This window comes from Fulmarus glacialis, unplaced genomic scaffold (genome assembly GCF_000690835.1).
Source record: "Fulmarus glacialis isolate BGI_N327 unplaced genomic scaffold, ASM69083v1 scaffold27505, whole genome shotgun sequence".
In the NCBI taxonomy this organism is placed as follows: Eukaryota; Metazoa; Chordata; class Aves; order Procellariiformes; family Procellariidae; genus Fulmarus; species Fulmarus glacialis.
The window spans coordinates 10,668-18,985 of NW_009211591.1; positions in this window are offsets into that span (position 1 = coordinate 10,668).

Sequence of the window (8,318 nt, forward strand, 5' to 3'; positions counted from 1 at the left end):
TTAAAATCAAACCAGGCTGATTTTGATTTGATAACTTTTAGGTAAAATGTTCACTAGCCTTTTCTGATTTCTTGAGTCATCCAGCATCTCCACAACTATTTTTTATTATGATAATTGCTTGAAAAGGAGCTGTGGTTAGTATTTAAATTATTATATGACATTTTAGAAAGATTTTTGCTATTAAAATAATGGTATCTAAGAAAACACTGCCAGCCAGGAGATCAAATTTTGCTCCTGCTTCAGTCGCTCTGATATGAGCAGGACTGGCTGATCCCGAAGGCCATTTTTCCATCAGTAACCCAAAACCAACCTTCTCGATGATTACAGTTTTCCATTTGTCAAGTTACAAGAAGGAAGTTATTTTTAGTGGAGATCCTTGAACTCTAGAAACCCATTTCAGGAGAGAGCAGCTTGAACTTATGTCTTAACCCACACACGACACAGGGCTGCGGCGACTCTTCAGCTTGCAGCAGTAATGAAAAGCGATGCTAGAACTACCATTACTCCAGAATTTAAAATATTCACCATTTGTAATTTTGACTTAGTGCAGCATTGCCTAATTTCTTTTTTCCTGACTGTTCCCTCCCCTCCTTGTCTCCCTCCTTTGCTACGACCTAGGAAAAGAGAGGAGCAGTGGCTGGGCCGGATTATGTGACGCTGGGGAGCAAGACTTAGACACTGAGTCACTCTGGAATTGCCACTGCGGGGTGAGATGTGACACGATACGTCTGCTCTTTCTGGAAGGAAGCAGGAGCTGAAGCTCAGCCCAGGGAGGGGAGGAGGAGCTCGGTGCTAACGCCAGCGCCGAGCTGTGCTTCGCTTCCAGCTGGGCTCCCCCCAGCAAGGCGTACGCCTTGTCAGCTGGAAATGGTTATGCCACGATTTAAACCCAGGTGAAAATGAAAATCGCTACTTGGCTATGGTTTTGCTTCTTCAGAAACACAATATAGACTGGGGCTGCGCAGCTGCAGGGACAGTAATGATACGAGAAGCCTTTTGGCCCTTGGGCATCGTTTTTGAGCGCACTATTTTGAAAAGGCTGTAGTTTAAAAGGTGTCGTCTCTGCTGAGCTGCCACGGTAAAAATCTCATTCCCACTAGATGTCTCTGCCGTCCCAAAGCAGTTGTCGCACTGAACATCAGTGGCTGTCTAGAAAGGCCATAGAAATGAGATGCACGTAGTCTGAATTTGCCCTTTTACCTCCTAAACAGCTGGAGTTGGGGTAACAAGACAGAGCAGTTTCTCTCATAGTTTTCCGTTACGATCTACATATTTTCAAATAAAAAATACTGCTCAAAAAGGTAAGCTCCAAATATTTACTGTCGCTGTGGTGCAGTCCCTGGGTGGGTTTGTAGGAGGGAAAAGCGGGCTCTCCCCCTCCCTCGTCAGCAAAATCAGCCGCCGAAGCCCAGCCGCAGGGGTGGCGGGAGGGACGGCACCTTCCCCGGACACTGCAGGTCTCCGCAGCGGCTGGACTTCCATGTTACAGTTCTGAAAGGAAGACATCAACAAATCTCATTAATTATTATTAATAGAAATGAAATACAGCTAACACTTGTAAAAATGTCGGATGGCATTTTTTTATACCTTTTCAGTGAATTTCAGAGTATCTTTTTTTTATAAATTACTGTCTTATTTCAGTGTTGATACAAGTTACAGAGCTGGGCGACTATGTGAATTGAACATATATTTAAATAAAACATTAATGCAAATGTTATTAGACGTCTACCTCTAGTTGCTTGCAGTAGAATGATGCTTTTATCTGACATTTACAAACAATTTATAACAAACTGCCTTTGCAAAAGGCTCTGCACCAGGCCGCCGTTACAGATGGAATGTAATCAGCTTTGTAACAACACTGTCAGAAGGCCCCTGCCACTCAAAATGCGCTTGAGCCTCTGGAAATTGCACTGCATCTTTAAGCCTACCTGTAAAAGAACTTAACTGTAAGAAGTAAGGATACCTCATTTATGCCAATACATTTTAAATTTAAATAGTAACTGCTGATCCTTACAGAACTGACTGGGGATCGAGCACTGATTGTCTGAGTCCTCTCAAATTACCTTCAACCTTCTTCTGACATTGCTCGGCAGTACATGGAAATGCACAGCGCAGAGCTGACCAGAGCCCCCAACTGCTCTGCTACCCGTTTTTTCCAAAATAGTTCAGGAAAAGGACCTATTTTTAATATACTGTGCTGGTTCTCAATAGTTAGGTAAACAGACTTAAACATTTTCCTACTTTTGGAAGTTAGGGGCTGCAACAAATGTAATTAAAAAGTAAATGTGTAATAAGAGCTGGGATTTTTTTCTTTAGGTGACCAGTGAAAACTCTTCTTGGCAATTAATTCTTGCCTTACCTGTGAAACTAGTCATATACTGTGATCATTTCTGAGCTGTGTAAACATGATTTGTGATAACTTGTGCATTTAATATACTTGTTTTCTACAGGACTAATTTAAATATGGTTTTAATAATGGCTGCTCAACTAGCAAGACTCATTTTTAGTTTTAGAGACAAACAGCTTAAGGCAGGCAAGACCTTTCGAATTAGCTCAATCCCTCGAACAAACACAGTACTGTCCGAACTGTGGTCACAGATTTTAAACAGTGGAGAAATTTGGCTTCACCTGGTGCAAGCCACCTGAAGCAGGAAAGCTTGTTTTTCGGTTTCCTAAGGAAACTGGCTCTTGCAGGCACTGGGTAAATCAAGCAGCGCTTGCTGCCTGGCTGATTTATAGCCCCGGAGGTGTGTTGCTATACATTTTGCATTTTTCTTTGTCTGATTTTGCAGCTTGAGGCCATGGCCAAATTCTGAGCTCGATTTTGGTGATCTTCACTACTAACCTGATAAAGATTTTGCCCCAGGAATACATTTGCTGCGTTTACTCCCTGTGCCAGCAGTTTGCTACCATCTCTGGTTGTAAGAGAAATGCCCCAACACGCAGCCCGGTAGAACAGGGTCTCTTCCCTTGATGCACAGGTTTGTAGAGTCTGTCATCTCCCACACGTATTGCTGTTAGCCAGATGAAGAGAAGCTGCCAGGATTTAAGAAATAAATATGTCATCTCACGGAAGACTGTTCAACTTCAGCAACATCTATTTTTTGGTCATTCGGCCATTTGGAATGGCAAAATGAGATAGCTGCAAATTACTGAAGTAACTCAGGAACAAAACTCCCTATGCTCCCTAATACTTTAACGTGTGCTGCCAAAGTTTTTATAAATCAATAGTTACTGTACATGATGGCAACGGAGCCCATTTAACAAATATTATTTTTGGATCAAATCCTGGAATCAATGATAAATACTCCCACTGGGGCCAGGTCTTGACTGTTTTTTTTGTTATGTTGGGGTTTTTTTTAAGAATGAGAATATGTGTATTTATATGCCTCAGTTTTCACTCTGCTAAACAAAAGAACAGAAGATAGAGGGAAAGGTCGCAAAATTAGGGCTGATTAAAAGAAAAGCTGTTTCACTTGATGGAAAATTAAACTCAGGAATTCATTGCTACAAGATGTAGAATCATAGAATCATTAAGATTGGAAAAGACCTCTAAAATCATCGAGTCCAACCGAAATTAAAGCCAAAACCGTAGAAACTCTCAAATGAATTATTGCTTGTATAGATGATTTGAAAAGTAACATCCAAATACTTTTAGAAAGATACAAAAGCTTATCCTGCAGGTGTTGGAAATGAGTTTGTATTACAACGCGACAGGCCAAGGGCAGGCTGTGTCACGCACGGCTCTTGTGCACTTTCTAGTAGTTTCTTACGAAACACCTAGCCCAGGTAACTGGTAAATAAGACACCGGACACCAGGCAGATTTACCAGGTAATCCAATCTGGCAATTCCTACATCGCTTATATTGGTATTTTGTAAACATCTATTAAATAAGTAAATGATATAAAATACTCATTTTTAAAATCTCTCATGTTCCTGTGAATCTAACAGAATATACTTCACCAGCTCTTTTCAGCTGCCTCAAAGGAACACCAAAAAATCTCATTCTTCCACTTTGCTGAAGCCTTACAGATATGGAAGACTTCAAATATACTTGACACAACATAAGGATCTCTCTTGCAGTCTAAATGATATTTGTTGCCCTGACAACAGCACGCAAGCATTATTTATTAGTTCATACATTATTGATAATCCTCTAATTTGTGTGTGATGGGAGGAAATTGGTCTGCGAGTAAGTTATAAACGGAAGGTTATCAACAACTCGTGTTGATATCAACAACTATACATAGTTAGTCCCAGCACATGCTCTGCTGATGTCGCAAAACGTGTTTCGTACCCGCTGGTGGTGCAAGTACAGGGTTAGGAATCTCCTGCAGCCATGAGCTTCTACTGCAGTCTATGTATAATAGTCTTTTTTTTTAAATCAACTTCAAAGACAGAAGAGCAGATTTTAAGAATATTTCCTCATTATATACAGAGCCCAAAGAGAGTCTCAGAGTGTACACAGAAATGTTTTCTATCACACATCCTTGGGTGGTGTCATAGTTTAACCCCAGCCAGAAACTCAGCCCCACCCAGCCGCTCGCTGACTCCCCTCTGTGGGATGGGGGAGAGAATCGGAAGGTTAAAAGTGAGAAAACTCGTGGGTTGAGATGCAGACAGTTTAATAGGGAAAGCAAAAGCCGCGCACGCAAGCAAAGCAGAACAAGGAGTTCATTCACTGCTTCTCACCAGCAGGCAGGTGTTTAGCCATCTCCAGGAAAGCAGGGCTCCATCACGTGTAATGGTGACTTGGGAAGACAAACACCATCACTCCGAACATCCCCCCCTTCTTCCTTCTTCCGCCAGCTCTATATGCTGAGCATGACGCCATATGGTATGGGATATCCCTTTGGTCTGTTGGGGTCAGCTGTCCCAGCCGTGTCCCCTCCCAACTCCTTGTGCCCACCTAGCCTGCTCGCTGGTGGGGTGGGGTGAGGAGCAGAAAAGGCCTTGACTCTGTGTAAGCACTGCGCAGCAGGAACGAAAACATCCCTGTGTTATCAACACTGTTTCCAGCACAAATCCAAAACACAGCCCCATACTAGCTGCTAGGAAGAAAATTAACTCTATCCCAGCCAAAACCAGCACAGGTGGGAAAATGGAAAATTTTGGAATAACAGTAAAAGACAAAAATCTCTTCCTATAAAAAGCAGAAATTAATCTTCCCCAGTTTGCCTCTTACATAAAATATGGTTCAATTTATCTACTTAACGCTGACAATATACTTCTGAAGAGATATTCTATATTTCATCAGAGGCAAGAACAAAAATACCTCTGGTTAACACCAAGAGATAGTTTTACTTCTGTCTTGCTCCATTTACTTCATTAGAGTAATTACCCCACTTTTAAACGAGCTGACGTTTCATCAGTGTCAGACCCAGCATCTTCAAGCACCAATACAGAGACTGAGAGGATGTCTCATGACTCAGATTAGATTTCAATAGAAAACTCTCCTGCTAATGAACTAAGGAGTATTTATTCTTGTTTTTTCTTGGTGTCTTCTTTGTGTCTTCTTTTGCAAACCGAATATTTCTTTTTAATGGCACTTTTATATTCTGATGTATTTATTTTTAGAACAAGGGAACCTTGTATTTTAGTTATAACACTTACATATTTTAAAATCTCGCTAGCAATATTGTCCTTTGGTGTACAATCTTAAGATGAGTTCTGGCTCTCCTTCTCACAAACCAGTTGCTGGCTGGCGCTTTGCCTATTTTAACATGTATGCAGGCACGAATGCAATTTTCTCCTCCAAGTGTTAAGCATCCCTACTGGTTAAAAATAATCCTTGTAGAGAAACTGTAGCTGATGACTACCAAGATGTAAAGGCAGAAATATTTCTGTATTTCTCAGCAATTGCACTGAGGAATATGAGGAAATTGTAGTACATTTTACATAGCTGTGCTATTCTAAATAAGTTGATCACAATCAGGATCTTTTTTCAGCATCACTATAATTGATTTGTACTCTGGATGGAGCAGAAAACATAAGCCAAAGCGAAATAGCTGTGGAAAAGAGCCACTCAGCATGAAGAGTCAAGATGAACAGACGTGTTAGCAGAAAATGTTTGGGGCAGGAACCTAAACACGTATCTTTGGAATCGAGAGAGAACAGAGAATTATAAATACCAACAAAACGTCAATATGGCAAAATGACCTTTTGTTCTAGATGAATATGTTCAACAAAGCTCTGAAGTCTGAATCAGATTTAAATAGTCATATCACCAAAATGAATAAGAATTAAGAAGGTAAATTAATTCCTAAGGGAAATCACTGTAGATCTCATTAGTTCAGGAACAAGATACCTTAAAACTTTTAATTAAAAATAATATTTACTGCAAATGAATAAGAGTTGGCAGATTTCAGCAGAAACCATAATCTCATTTATGCAAAGTTTTCTTATATTAAGGCAGACATCATTAATCTCATTGGAGATGCCCTCCAGACTGACAGTGCTGTAGCACTGAGGTGATTTCTTACAGAAGTCTTTTTATCTACACAAAAGAAATCTAACTCAAGCAGACACAAACCATAAGAAGGCCTGAGCAATTAGAGATATCACTCTGTGCAAATAGAGTACTGACTTTATCGTGTTAGTGAGCCTCTCATAATGAGCTCACTTCTAACGGGGCCCATCTTCCCACTAGCAGCCGAAAAATTAACAATAACTAGAACTCATACTGCTTAGTTATCTGCACAGTAATCCAGCTCTGGATCTGCTCTGACTTGGAAAGAAATGTCATCTTTTGGAGTCGGAGTCCGCATAAAATTAAATAGCAAACTGTAGATGATCTGATGTACTCTGAACAGCCGTTGGAAGGCTCCACATTTCTGTTTCGTCGTTGTACAGAAGAGGTAATGGGTTTCTTTTTACAAGGCTGTATTCATAGAGGCTCCACTGCACTAACTGAGCTTGTAGTCTGTTTTGTATCGGTGTTCAGAAACTGCAAATAAATACTGTAAAAAAAATACCCAGTTTTGGTAGAATACTGCAAACTAGTTAACCACACCAAAACAAACATTTTGAGAAGGTAAAGCTGCAGGAGGATAAGAATTTGCAGGATTTTGTATTTGACGCGCTAATTATGTTAAAGAAAACTCACCTTGCTGGTTGTAGCAAGTAGTAAGTAAACATTCTAGCATACCATGTCATGGATATTAATGAACTGCTATAACAGCAAAACCCAAACTGATCCAGGGCATCTGTCTATTAATCAAAATATAATGACAAGTAATTAATAAGTGAGCACTGTATATGACCTAATCACTATGGTAAAGCTACTGCATGCTACATTTCTAGTATGCATATGCTCTAACTTCAGAGGAGTTTTAAAGAGCTTTGAAATCTGTGGATTGAAAGACTAACTAGAGTGCAAAGGATGACATTACTACATTTGTAATATTTTTGTGTGCGGTTTGAAACAAAGCTTGAATTCTGTCTCTGAGCAATAAAAAAGTTCTTTGATAACATCATAACTGGCACAAAATTTCGTTATAAAAAGCCCCAAAGCGGCAGAGTTCACTTCCATGACTACCGCCTGATTTGTTTTATTTGCTAATCTTTCATCAGAAATATACAAACAGTTCACAGACTTCACCTGGATAATCAATGGGTAACCCTTTTTCTGTCATGCTTCCCTGCCCACCAGTCAGTCAGTATAAACATTTTCACTGTAACAACTGCTCAAACTTTGAGTGCATCTTAAGGCTGCAATATCACCACTTGCTAGGATCTAAAGAGAAGTCTACATCAGTAGACAGCAAAATCAATGCTCACCCGATTACAGATATTTTTCAAAAATATTGCAGGCTCAGTTCATTCATCTTTTATGTCGGTTTTCCACTTTGGGCCAAATACCAGCAGAGCTGCTTCTGCAGCATGATGGATCTTAGTGGAACGAAGGATCTACTTTCATGACTGCCATATAAATACTCCAATGCTCTCTAATCCCACCAGGTTATCCAGGGCACATTTTCTATCTTTTCCCTAAAAACTGGGATATTGAAAGAGATGTGAGGAGAGGAGGGAAGAGCCTTCACCTGCCTCTCAACAGGAGATGCAAGCAAAGAAACAACCCCCAGACACTCAGCTCTGAGAAACTTTGCCATCTAAACCAGGAGAATTTTTCCAAACACATAAATGTTTCTCTCCGTAATTCTCCCATTTTATGAAGAATGAAGGTGAGATTCCTATACCTCTGGTTCTTTCAATCTGCCCTCCTTCAGAAGTAAGTTTATATATAACCGCATTTCTTATACACACCCCTGAATGTTCACAACCACTCTGCTCTTCAGGAAACCTAGATAACACTGCC